General features: G+C 49.1%; 1 long non-coding RNA gene across 1 annotated transcript in view; it reads right to left on the bottom strand.

Annotated features, from left to right (window-relative positions):
• LOC140219835 (uncharacterized) overlaps positions 1–12392 on the bottom strand; it is a 176789-nt gene that overhangs the window by 45695 nt on the left and 118702 nt on the right. The window contains exon 3 of the long non-coding RNA XR_011896076.1: positions 11599–11687. This is a non-coding gene — a long non-coding RNA (uncharacterized lncRNA). The remainder of the gene's footprint in view (positions 1–11598; positions 11688–12392) is intronic.

The following is a 12392-nucleotide window of genomic DNA, read 5'->3' as shown; positions in this document are numbered from 1 at the left end:
CGGACTGGTGAGAAGTTCTTCTTCACGAGCAGGTTGTTTTGCAGCGTGAACGACGACAACCCGCGCTTAAATGCCCTAGGGACAACGTCGGTGTTTCCTTCCAAATACTCGACGAGGTCTTTTAGCTGCGGGTCTGCTCGTTGCTGTTTAGTGAAGTCTTCCGCGCTTATTATCCCAAGGAAGGCGTCATCGTCCTCGTCGTCCTGCGGCGGGGGATCGATGGGGGCGCGCGATAAGCAGTCGGCGTCGGAGTGTTTTCTTCCGGACTTGTATATTACCGTGACGTCATATTCTTGTAGTCTGAGGCTCCACCGCGCCAGCCGTCCTGAAGGGTCCTTTAAGTTAGCTAGCCAACACAATGCATGATGGTCACTGACGACTTTGAATGGCCTGCCATAGAGGTAAGGGCGGAATTTAGCTATAGCCCAAATGATGGCGAGGCATTCCTTTTCAGTCGTAGAATAGTTGCTTTCCGCTTTTGACAACGACCGGCTAGCATACGATATCACCCTTTCAAGTCCTTCTTTCCTCTGGACTAGGACGGCACCGAGGCCTAGGCTACTGGCGTCAGTGTGGATTTCGGTATCGGCGTCCTCGTCGAAGTGTGCAAGTACCGGCGGCGACTGCATGCGTCGTTTGAGTTCTTGAAATGCCTTGGCCTGCGGCGTTTCCCACTTGAACGCGACATCACATTTGGTCAGATGTGTTAGCGGCTCCGCGATGCGTGAGAAGTCCTTGACAAAGCGCCTATAGTAGGCACACATGCCAAGGAATCTGCGCACTGCCTTCTTGTCGGTTGGCTGCGGGAACTTTGCGATGGCAGCTGTCTTCTGTGGGTCGGGGCGTACTCCTGATTTGCTGATCACGTGGCCTAGGAACAAAAGCTCATCGTAAGCGAAGCGGCACTTTTCCGGCTTCAGAGTGAGCCCTGATGACTTGATGGCTTCTAAAACTGTCGCAAGCCGCCTAAGGTGATCGTCGAAATTTCCGGCGAAGACAACGACGTCATCGAGGTAAACAAGGCACGTCTGCCACTTCAGTCCGGCTAACACCGTGTCCATGACGCGCTGAAACGTTGCAGGCGCCGAGCACAGTCCGAATGGCATGACCTTGAACTCGTAGAGGCCGTCTGGCGTGATGAAGGCAGTCTTTTCGCGATCTCTCTCGTCGACTTCTATTTGCCAGTAGCCAGACTTGAGGTCCATCGACGAGAAGTATTTAGCGTTGCAGAGCCGATCCAATGCGTCGTCTATCCGTGGAAGGGGGTACACATCCTTCTTCGTGATCTTGTTCAGTCGACGATAATCGACGCAGAAGCGTAGGGTTCCGTCCTTTTTCTTTACCAGGACTACAGGAGAGGCCCACGGGCTTTTCGACGGCTGGATGATGTCGTCGCGCAGCATTTCGTCGACTTGTTGCCTAATAGCTTCACGTTCTCGCGTCGAAACTCGGTAAGGGCTCTGGCGGAGTGGTCGAGCGCTCTCTTCGGTTATTATGCGATGCTTTGACACTGGTGTTTGTCGAATCCTCGATGACGTCGAAAAGCAGTCTTTGTATCGTCGGAGAAGACTTCTGATCTGTTGCTGCTTACTCATAGGAAGACTTGGATTCACATCGAAGTCTCGTTCGGGGACAATGCTCATCGGGGTAGATGCGGCTGAATCCGAGAGGACAAAGGCATTGCTGGTTTCCAAAATTTCCTCGATGTATGCGATTGTCGTGCCCTTGTTGATGTGCTTGAACTCTTGGCTGAAGTTGGTTAGCATAACTTCCACATGCCCTCCGTGGAGTTGAGCGATCCCTCTTGCGACGCAAATTTCACGGTCGAGCAGTAGATGTTGGTCGCCCTCGATGAGGCCTTCTACGTCAGCGGGTGTTTCAGTGCCGACGGAAATAATAATGCTGGAGCGCGGCGGGATGCTCACTTGATCTTCGAGCACACTCAAGGCGTGGTGACTACGACAGCTCTCCGGCGGTATCGCTTGATCTTGTGACAGCGTTATCGATTTCGACTTCAGGTCGATGACTGCGCCATGTTGATTCAGGAAGTCCATGCCGAGAATGACATCTCGTGAACACTGTTGCAGGATAACGAAGGTGGCAGGGTAAGTCCGGTCATGAATGGTAATTCTTGCCGTGCAGATTCCACTCGGTGTGATGAGGTGTCCTCCAGCGGTCCGAATTAACGGGCCTTCCCATGCAGTCTTAACTTTCTTCAATTGGGCTGCGATTGTTCCACTCATGACAGAGTAATCGCCTCCTGTGTCTACTAAGGCGGTGACTGCGTGGCCGTCGAGAAGCACGTCGAGGTCGGTGGTTCTTTGTCTTGCGTTACAGTTAGGCCTCGGCGTCGGATCACGGCTGCGTCGCGTTGACCTGTGGTTGGTACGTGGCGTCGTCAGGTGGTCATTCGTCAGCGTGTTCTTTCCTGCCAGACTTCGTCGGGACGGCGGTGTGCCGTCGTTGTTATGTCGTCGAGATAGGCTTTTCGGCGTCTTCGTCGGCGGCGGAGGATCTTCGTCAGTTCGATGAACAGCAACCGCACCTCCATCGGTTGCTGCTTTTAGTTTTCCGGATATGGGCTGACGGACCGGCCCCGGGCTGGGCCAGTGTATGGTCGGCGCTGTGGCGACAGGTAGCGGCCTGGTGACGGCGAACGGAACGGTCGTCGAGGGCTCCACTGAGTAGCGGCGAGGTAGTCGGCGATGTCACGAGGGCGTTCACCTTCCCTCGGGCGCTGCGCGTTGACGGCGAAGCCTCGCAATCCCAGCTCGCGGTATGGGCATCGGCGGTAAACATGGCCGGCTTCGCCGCAGTGGTAGCAGAGCGGGCGGTGGTCGGGGGCGCGCCAAATGTCCGTCTTCCTCGCGTAGGTGCGCTGGACGACGGGTGGTCGTACTGGCGGCGGCGGCGGACGACGGAATTGGGGCGTTGCAGGGCCCTGGCGCGGTCGCGGAGGGGGACCTTGACGACGTGCGACGGCGGCGTAAGTCATCGCTTCTGGCTGAGGCTGCGGTACTTGTGGTTGCACCTCAGGAACTCCAAGCGATCGGTGCAACTCTTCTTTCACGATGTCGGCGATCGAAGCTACTTGAGGCTGCGACGAAGGCAGGACCTTGCGCAGTTCTTCGCGCACAATGGCCCTGATGGTCTCTTGAAGGTCGTCGGAACCCAGTCCTTGGATGGCATACTGCGGCGTGTGCCCCTGGCGGTTATATTGCCGGGTGCGCATCTCCAGAGTTTTCTCGATCGTCGATGCCTCTGCAGAAAACTCAGCCACAGTCTTCGGCGGGTTACGAATAAGTCCGGCGAAAAGGTCTTGCTTGACGCCGCGCATCAGGAAGCGAACTTTTTTCTCCTCCGACATTTCCGGGTCGGCGTGCCGGAAAAGACGCGCCATCTCCTCCGTGAAGATCGCGATCGTCTCGTTTGGCAGCTGCACTCTGGTTTCTAGTAGAGCTTGGGCTCGCTCTTTTCGCACGACGCTTGTAAACGTGTGCAAGAAGCCGCTTCGGAAAAGGTCCCACGTCGTTAAGGTGGCTTCCCGATTCTCGAACCACGTCCTGGCGGCGTCTTCCAACGCGAAATAGACATGCCGCAGCTTGTCGTCGCTGTCCCAACTGTTAAACTTAGCGACCCTCTCATACGTTTCGAGCCAGGTTTCCGGGTCCTCGAATGTTGATCCGCGGAACGTCGGAGGTTCCCTGGGCTGCTGCAGCACGATGGGGGACGTTGGGGTTGCCATTGGGGTTGCCTTGTCCACAATCTTTTTGGTCTTCTCAGGTAGAAGTCCGTGCTCCGGGGGCAGCTGTTGAAGACGGCGGCTTGCTCGATGCTCCGGGACTACGTTGGTGCTCTCTTTGCGGTCCGGGCTTGGATCACGGCTTGTCGGGGGCGTCCGGTACATGAACGAAAAGCACCTCCACCAGATGTCACGTGGTGGTGACGTTGAATAACACAGTAGCAATACTGTGAACGACAAAACAAACTTTTATTGGGCGAACCTGTGCCCACAAAACAGGCTACACTTATAGCACAACGATAGCGGCGAACACGCTCGGCGATCGTCGAAAATCTGATCAGCGGGTCAAGCGCGTCGGCTTTTATACAACAGTCGTCGAATGTTCGAGACTAATCGTTGGGACCCGCATGCCTTCCACAAAGTTCTACAACATTCGAGTCACGCGATGAAATCAGATAATACAAGGCTCGGCGACAACAGACTGCGGATAGAAGCATCGATAACTTTCCAGAAACTTCGGTACATGCAAGCGCGTCCCGCGCTGTGCGATAAGATTTGTTAGGCGGCGAAACGGGGTGGCCCGATAAATATAAGTACACGTGTCAGTATTATAAACAGGTATATGCGATAAAAAGAAACTGAAAACGAGGACCGCATTGCCACATAGTTTAGTTGCATTGTCGCGATGAAGGCCATGCAGCACTAGCAGACTAGAGCCGATGAGGACGAAGTTGTACCGTTGCTGACAGCGCATCCTGGTCGCCATGTTTTAAGGTGTCAGCCTTCTGCGTTTCTTAGTGCCTGCGTTTATAAACAACCTGCCTGCTTCCGCCTCGCAACAATATTTATAACATCGTCAAATAATGACACGTAAGGGTCATGACAGGAACATTAGGTTGCGCGTAATAAACTGCACTGTACAGAATGGAACAAATGACAAAGGGGAACTACGCATCGCACAGTGCAGTGATCGGGATACTCTACGGACGTGTTTCTAAGAATGACTTTACGAGTACACTGTATATAGCCATAACCGTTAAGACCACAGGCTTACCGGTCGTGGGCAATCTGTATATTTGGATACCTAAACAATGAACCTGTATTTGTACAACGTAAAGTGTGCGGATACGTGCGCACAGCACACAACTATTAATCCAATATGATAGAAACTATACTTTATCTAAACATCGCATGAACACCGCCACTTATACAGCATAATAGACCACAGGTGACGGTGGCATAACCTTTCACTAACTGATCTGTGAAACCTACTACTGCTTAGTAAAGGTAGCACTTACTAAAGTAAATAGTTAGTAAAGTGGTAGTAATTGGTGCTAAGTTTAGTAACTACACCCGTTACTACCTTTTCACCACCTTTTTTCTAAGAGTGTTTTCTCTCTCTCTCTCTTTCTTTTGGTGGGGGGGAGGTTAATATTTAATGCCGCTTATAGGAATAATATTCATTTGGGATTCCTTCTGTGTATGTATTGCTGCCTTGTAAACGCGCTGTAAAATATACGCAGTGCCTCTTCTACACTGCTGTTTTAGATTTGCGTGGCAAAACCGCTAAAAGAAAACTGACAGAAAGAAAGAGAAAAAAACAACACTCGCAACACGTTGTAAATGTTAGTTTCTGGGCGGAAATGAAAGAAAATAAACAATATCCGATCTTACTGATATTTCCACAGGTTAATCTCGCGTCATTGGAATTCTGTTTTATGTAACAAGATGTGCACCCTTCTATTCGGAAGACAAAAGGGAGATGGAGGGATATTATGCTCGAAAAGTTTACGAGCCTTTATATACAATGTCTCATGACTTCACGTGTGCTAGCTGAGATATTAAAAAATGCCAACATAACATTAATACATAAAAAAGGAGAGATTAAAAACGGAAGAATTATAGGTCCATGAGCTTGCTTTCGTTATTGTACAAAATATTTGTCATTTGTTCTATTCTGTACAGTGCAGTTTATTTCGCGCAACCTAACGTTCCTATCATGACCCTTACGTGCCATTATTTGACGATGTTATAAATATTATTGCGAGGCGGAAGCAGGCAGGTTGTTTATAAACGCATGCACCAATATTCCAATATATTCACAGCAACACTTCAATCAACACAAAGAATAGGCTAGCTTAATAACGAATTACTCACAATGGATGACATCCATGGCATCAATCATGTAATGAAGGAGTCTGCGGAATATAACGAATCTCTCTATACAGCCTTCGTAGATTACGATGAGGCGTTCGATTCAATAGAGACGCCAGCAGTCATGAAGGCATTGCGTAGTCAATGTTCAGAGGAAGCATATATAACAAGGGATTCCCGCATGTGAATACGAACAATTTTCGAAGAAATGCTGGAAAATGCCGATTAAGAACGGTGTCAGGAAAGGTAACACAATCTTTCTAATGCTGTTCACGGCATGCTTAAAACAAGTATTCAATTGGTGGTGAAATATTCTCAATTATAATATTCCGAATTCGCCAGTAGTTGAATTTCCATGACGCCTTCTCGCATCTAATTAATAATGTCGTTTTACATGCAAAAACCACAGTGTGGTTATAATGCACAACGTAGTGGGGAATTCCGGATTAACTTTGACTACCTGGGACTCTTTTAACGTCAACCTGAATCTAAGTACACGAGCGTTTTTAGAGCGCCGCTCTTAGGCACCTGTTCCTGCGTTGAGCGTCGGCATGCCTCGGCGTCCCTCGGTCTCGATTCCTCGGCATAACCGAGCGAACGAGCACAGCGAAGGATGAAAGAGCGAACGCGGAGCGCAGCGGGGGATGAAATATAGCGATAGCGAAGAGAGCGCGAGGAGGAAAGCGGAGGAGGAGGCTACAGTGAAAGCATGAGGCGGAAAGCGGAGGACGAGAGAGTGGCGAAAGGGTCAGGAGGGAAGTGTACCGCGCAAGACGGGCTCTGCGGCGACGACCGTTACTAGATGGCGCCAGAGCAGTGCGCCTTCGTCTGTTCACCGATGGCATGCTGTGAGAGCGTCGACGGATACCATATATGGTAACAAAGTGCTGCATGAGCGGAGGTCTGTGTGCGGCGGCTGATGTGAATCGCACCCAAGCGTCACCCACGCGCTGCGCGAGCAAGTCGCGCGCCACTCTTCGCTCCATTTGCAATGTGCCGCCTGACAACAGGACAATGTGCCCAATTGTCCGCGCCAGCCATTATACAGCGAAATGAAAGTACGTATAGAGCTGCGCTCAAATTTCGCATTAGGGAGTATCGTCTGGGGAATTTTTTGCATTTCGCCCCCATCGAAATGCGGCCGCCACGGTTAGTGTCGAACCAGCAACCTTTTCTCGCACTTATATGTCACTGCTCAAGCACAGCGAATTTTTTTAGCACACTATAAGTGGTCGTAATCATGTGACCAGCAACGCAACATAGATTAGCCGTGCCTCACGGCGGTGCGATGACTGCAGTTAGCAGGTTGCGATGGATTATTTGTTTAATGCTACAACAGTAAAGCAACGTATATATTTTAGTGTGCTGCAGAAAGAAACAGCACCACACCGTAATAAGTGCAGTAACGTACAAACAAAACCATTCTCAGACATCAATATTCCATAATCAAATTAGCATTTATAAAAGAAAATATCTTACGAAAAGGAAGAGTTGTCATCTATTTGTGAAAATGGCACTAACGTACAAAGGTATCCTGTGCGGGCTCTTGTAAAGCTTCGCAGTTGAAAGAAAATTTGTCCTGGTGCGGGAACAAGCGCTTTTACGGGCCGGACGCTCAACCATCTCAATTGACGAGAAGGCTAGCCCACGGCCGCGCAAGATTGAATTAATCGACAACTCCAAGTGTGGGACTGAAAAAGCATAGGAGGCTATGCAAGCAATTTCGGAGGCTATATAATAAGAAAATCAGTTCTGCAAAAATCTGCAAGATGGAGGAAGTTTCATAGCTCTCCTTTAGCTGAAATTAGTGTTAGAAAATCAGGTGTCATGGTATTCAATGAAAACAGTGAACAGACAGTGGCGATAGAGGGCCAGGAAATACCTCGGGTAACAGAATATAAATACCTTGGTACATGGGTAAACGAAAGCAACAGATATATGGAAACGCAGGAAAAAACAATAACAGTGAAGGGGAAGAGAAATGCAGCCATAATGAAGCACAGAGCGCTATAGGGATACAATAGATACGAGGTGCTCCGAGGTATGTGGAAAGGTGTAATGGTTCCAGGACTTACTTTTGGAAATGCGGTTGTTTGCTTTGAATCAGGGGGACAATCAGGACTCGATGGGAACCAAAGGTCAGTGGGTCGACTCTCATTGGGCGCTCACGGGAAGACTACAAATGAAGCTGTGCAGGGTGATATGGGCTGGACAAGTTTTGAAGTGAGGGAAGCTAGCAGTAAAATTGAGTATGAAGAACGACTGAGGAGAGAGAGAGAGAGAGAGGGAGGTTTAATGATATGAAATGCAGAGAGGTCGGCCTGAGGTATATTTCTCTAGCCAGCTACTCTGCATTGGGGGAAGGGGAAGAGGCAAAGCAAGAGGGAAGAAAGAGGCGCATGATGGTTGACGATGACGAGACAAGGGAGATGAAAAACATATGGTAAGCAATTCGGCATGCTCAAAGCCTACAGTCCAGGCCCGTACTTTTTAAAAAGTTCAGTAACACCTGGATGGACTTGAAACTCGATTGAGCGTCTGGCCAAAGGCCTAAAATAACGTTCTTCGACAACGGTGGGCTGTCGAGACACGTAAGGTCATTGTTCAACTTTTGACGCTCTTCCACGTACTTAGGGCAGTCACAAAGCACATGACCTATAGCCTCATTAACATTGCACAACTCACAGTCTGTAGACTCAGTGCGTCGCATGAGGTGCACGCGTATCCGCGCGTAAACTGAGTCTTAGTCTGTGCAGAAGACTGGCACAGCTGCGTTGAATTTTCAGTGGTAGCCTAAATTTCATGGTAGGATCCAATCTCTGGAGTCGACTGTGGCGATTATCCGGATTGTCCCAGTGTTTTGCTGTCGATTTTTGGATGACACTGGAGAGGAGGCAGTTGGCGTCCGCTCTTGAAAAAGGAATTGCAAGCTGCAGTGCCTCTGATTCTTCGAGTGCTTTCTTCGCTTTGGCATCGGCCAGTTCATTGCCGTGTATACCACAGTTACTCGGAATCCACTGAAATGTGATGTGTGGCCGTTTTCTTGCGCTAAAGTGTACAGCTCGGTAGTTTGAAGAACCAACACTCTGTAAGCGCTTTCTTTCAACACCACTCTAAGTAGTTGCAGAGCCCGATTTTGCGTCACTGAAGACTGTCCATACTTGAGGAGACTGTCACGAAATATATTGAACGGCCTTTCTCATTGCCACTAGTTCCGTAGATGTTGTAGTCGTCTTGTTACACAGACGAAACCGTCGAATGACTTGATGCGCAGGCACGACGAGACCGATCCGTCTGTATACACATTCACCGAGGAGTCATATTCTTTCGACATATATTCAAGTGTTAAATGTCTGAGGCGACTTATTCGCGACGTATTCGCGATTCTTTAGAAATTCCGGGAATAAATAGACGTACCCGTATTTTGGACATTACCCATGGGGGCATACCTGGAAGGTCAGCAGGGGCAAAGTATGATGGTATGGCAGATTCTTGGCATTTAATGGCTCTTGAAAAAGTGGACTCCGGCCGTATGTCGGGAAGCGTCGATAAGGGGTGGTGTCCATGACGGCACAGTAGTCGCAGGAATACTCGAAGAGGTTCGCATCGTAGATAGGCAGGTAAAGGGGTGACGCGAGCCTCCTCAATTGTTCCGTAGGTTGAGGTGCAACGTGGAACAGCGAGACGTGTCTTCAGCATCTGTGCCTGGGCACTTTCCAGCGTACGCAAACATGACCGGCTTATACTTGATAAAACTGGCAGGCTATACCGAATGTAGCCGACGCAGAGAGCCTGGTACAGCCGGAGTAGCGAATGCTCAGATGGACCCCACTTCATACCGGCCAGAAAGCGAAAAACTTGAGCAAGCCCAGTTAATTTTTTCTTTAACATTGCCACATGCTTGGATCATGAAACATCGCGGTCAATGACAACGCCAAGGTATCTGTGGTGGGTCACATATGGGATGACATTGCCATTGATCATAACTAGATACCAACACATAAGCTTCCGTGTGAACGCTATCGCAGCGCACTTATTTGGGGCCAGTTGCAGTCCTTGACACTGCAGGTACTGAGACGTTAAAGAAACAGCTCGCTGCAATCTTGCACGAATTTGCGGTTGCGTGACTGCGGACGCCCATATACATATGTCGTCTGCGTGGGTACTGATGCGTACTGTATCAGGAATTATTTCCGCAAGGCCAATAAGGGCTACATTGAAGAGAGTCGGGCTGAGCACTCCTCCTTGAGGCACTCCACAGACCACAACGTGTCTTCTCGTTTCGCCATCATTCGTGGACATGAAGACTGTGCGACCATCTAGGTAATTTTCAATCCACATGTAGAGACGACCGCCGATGCCCAAATTACTGAGGGCATCAAGAATGGCTTCGTGCAGTACATTGTCATAGGCTCCTTTTATGTCTAAGAAAACTGCTCCTACAAGTCGGTTTCGCCTTTTTTCGTGTTCGATCGTGGACACGAGATCAATGACCGCATCTATTGCAGACCGTCCACGTCTAAATCCGGTCATCATTTCAGGATAAAACTCATTCTTTCCCATTAACCGTTCTAATCTAGTGGGAACCATCCGTTCCATCACCTTACCGACACAGCTAGCCAAAGCTACTGGCCGGTAAGGCAATTTTCCTGGCTTTAGGAAGGCCACCAAACGGCTGGTTTTCCACTGCTTCGGGACTGTACTGGATGACCACGTGGCGTTACTGTACGACAGCAGGACTTTCCGACCTTCCACACCAAGGTGGCACAGAGCAGTATATGAAATACCGTCAGGTCTAGGTGCAGAAGATCGCCCCGAAGCAGCAAGTGCAGCTTCCAATTCCGGCATCGTGAAAGGAAAGTCAAGACGAGCATCTTTAGGAGGTGGCACGGGTCGATCCAATGTTCGACATGTTGATATATCGGTACGGGTGACTCCCTTACAGAAGTCTTCGGCAACCTGCACTTCCGTCAGAGATTGGTGAAGTGCTAGAGCATGGAAAGTATGTTTTTGCTGAGGAGGGGCACGCAGGCTTCGTACTATCTGCCAGATCCTAGAAAGTGGCTTTCGAGGATCCAGAGACGAACAGAAGGTCCTCCACCGTTGTTTTCCCATTTTTTGAAGGTGACGCCGTATTTGTAGTTGAGCTCGTCGACATAAGATAAGGTCTAATGACGATTTAGTTCGCCTAACCTTCCTTTCCACTCTACGACGGATTGAGCGGAGCCGTTCATATTCAATATCAATCGCTGTTCTGGATGTAGGTGCACTGATAAACGTAGTTGTCTTCTGCACTGACGATACAATAATGTCTTCTATATCAGATGGTGAAGTGATATATCCGCAGTACTTTTCGACACATGTAGAGAATGTGGACCAATCAGTGCAGCGTACAGCAGATGCAGTTGATTGCACAAACCACTTCATCTGCACATATGTTGGTATATGATCGCTCCCATGTGTTTCTATGTCCAAGCACCAGATGACTGAGGGCAGGAGGCTCTGATATATGATAGTGAGGTCTAGGCAACTTCTGTAAGGAGTGCCGCGTATGTAAGTTGGAGACCCATCGTTGATGACAGTCAGACCTTCAGTAACGACTGAGAAATATGGAAGAAATTAAATGGGCTGGGAGAGTGTTGAGGTATCTGTACAGGAAAAAACATTGATTCACAGTGGAGGAAAAGAACTAGGAAGCTTACCAGCAAGTATGCGGCCTGTAGGGTGGACAACACACCAAGAAGGAACGTCAAGCGGAAAGTCATAGAGGCTGAAATAATCTCATGGGTGGCTGCAATGGAAAAGAAACCTGCCATGAGTAATCAAGAGTAAAAAACGAAATCAGGAAAGAAACAATTTATGATAACTCAAAGGGAAGCTGATTACTTTTCGAAGAGAGATCAGTATGCCTTAGAACACGCACCTATAAAGCGAGATATAAGAAGGAAGCAGAAGCATGTGCTTGGCTGCGGTAAAGCTAGGGAAACTATGGAGCATGTTTTATTACAATGTGAAGACGTCTACCCAGCGGTCGATTTAGGCACCACTGGCCTCCTTGAAGCCCTTGGGTTCAGCGAGAGCAGTGGAAAAGTAAACATGCCCGCAATAGGGATTAGTAAAGAGGCGATATTGGAGGATTGGTGGAAGAAAAGTAGGGAAACGACAAAAAACAGAGACGTACGAAAGCACAGTTCGCAGTAGTGGATCAGAAAATTTGGTTGTGGGAGTTCATAGTGTTTTTTTTTATTGTTTAACCTAGGTAGGACATTAGGCAGTATACTAGCAAGAGCTTGGTGGCATAACACACCGCGCCGTTCCAAAGGGGACGCTCATAACATCCATCCATCCATCATTCCATCCATCCATCCATCCATCCATCCATCCATCCATCCATCCATCCTTTTCCCCTTGCATAAAACTTCCTCCACCTTGCAGATTTACGCAGAACTTTGTTGCAGAGAAGAGTTAAGTGCTTAAAACGATGATGCGCCTGTCG

This window comes from Dermacentor andersoni, chromosome 1, assembly GCF_023375885.2.
Source record: "Dermacentor andersoni chromosome 1, qqDerAnde1_hic_scaffold, whole genome shotgun sequence".
In the NCBI taxonomy this organism is placed as follows: Eukaryota; Metazoa; Arthropoda; class Arachnida; order Ixodida; family Ixodidae; genus Dermacentor; species Dermacentor andersoni.
Note: the sequence above shows the minus strand (reverse complement) of the source record. Positions and strands in the feature narration are given on the sequence as shown.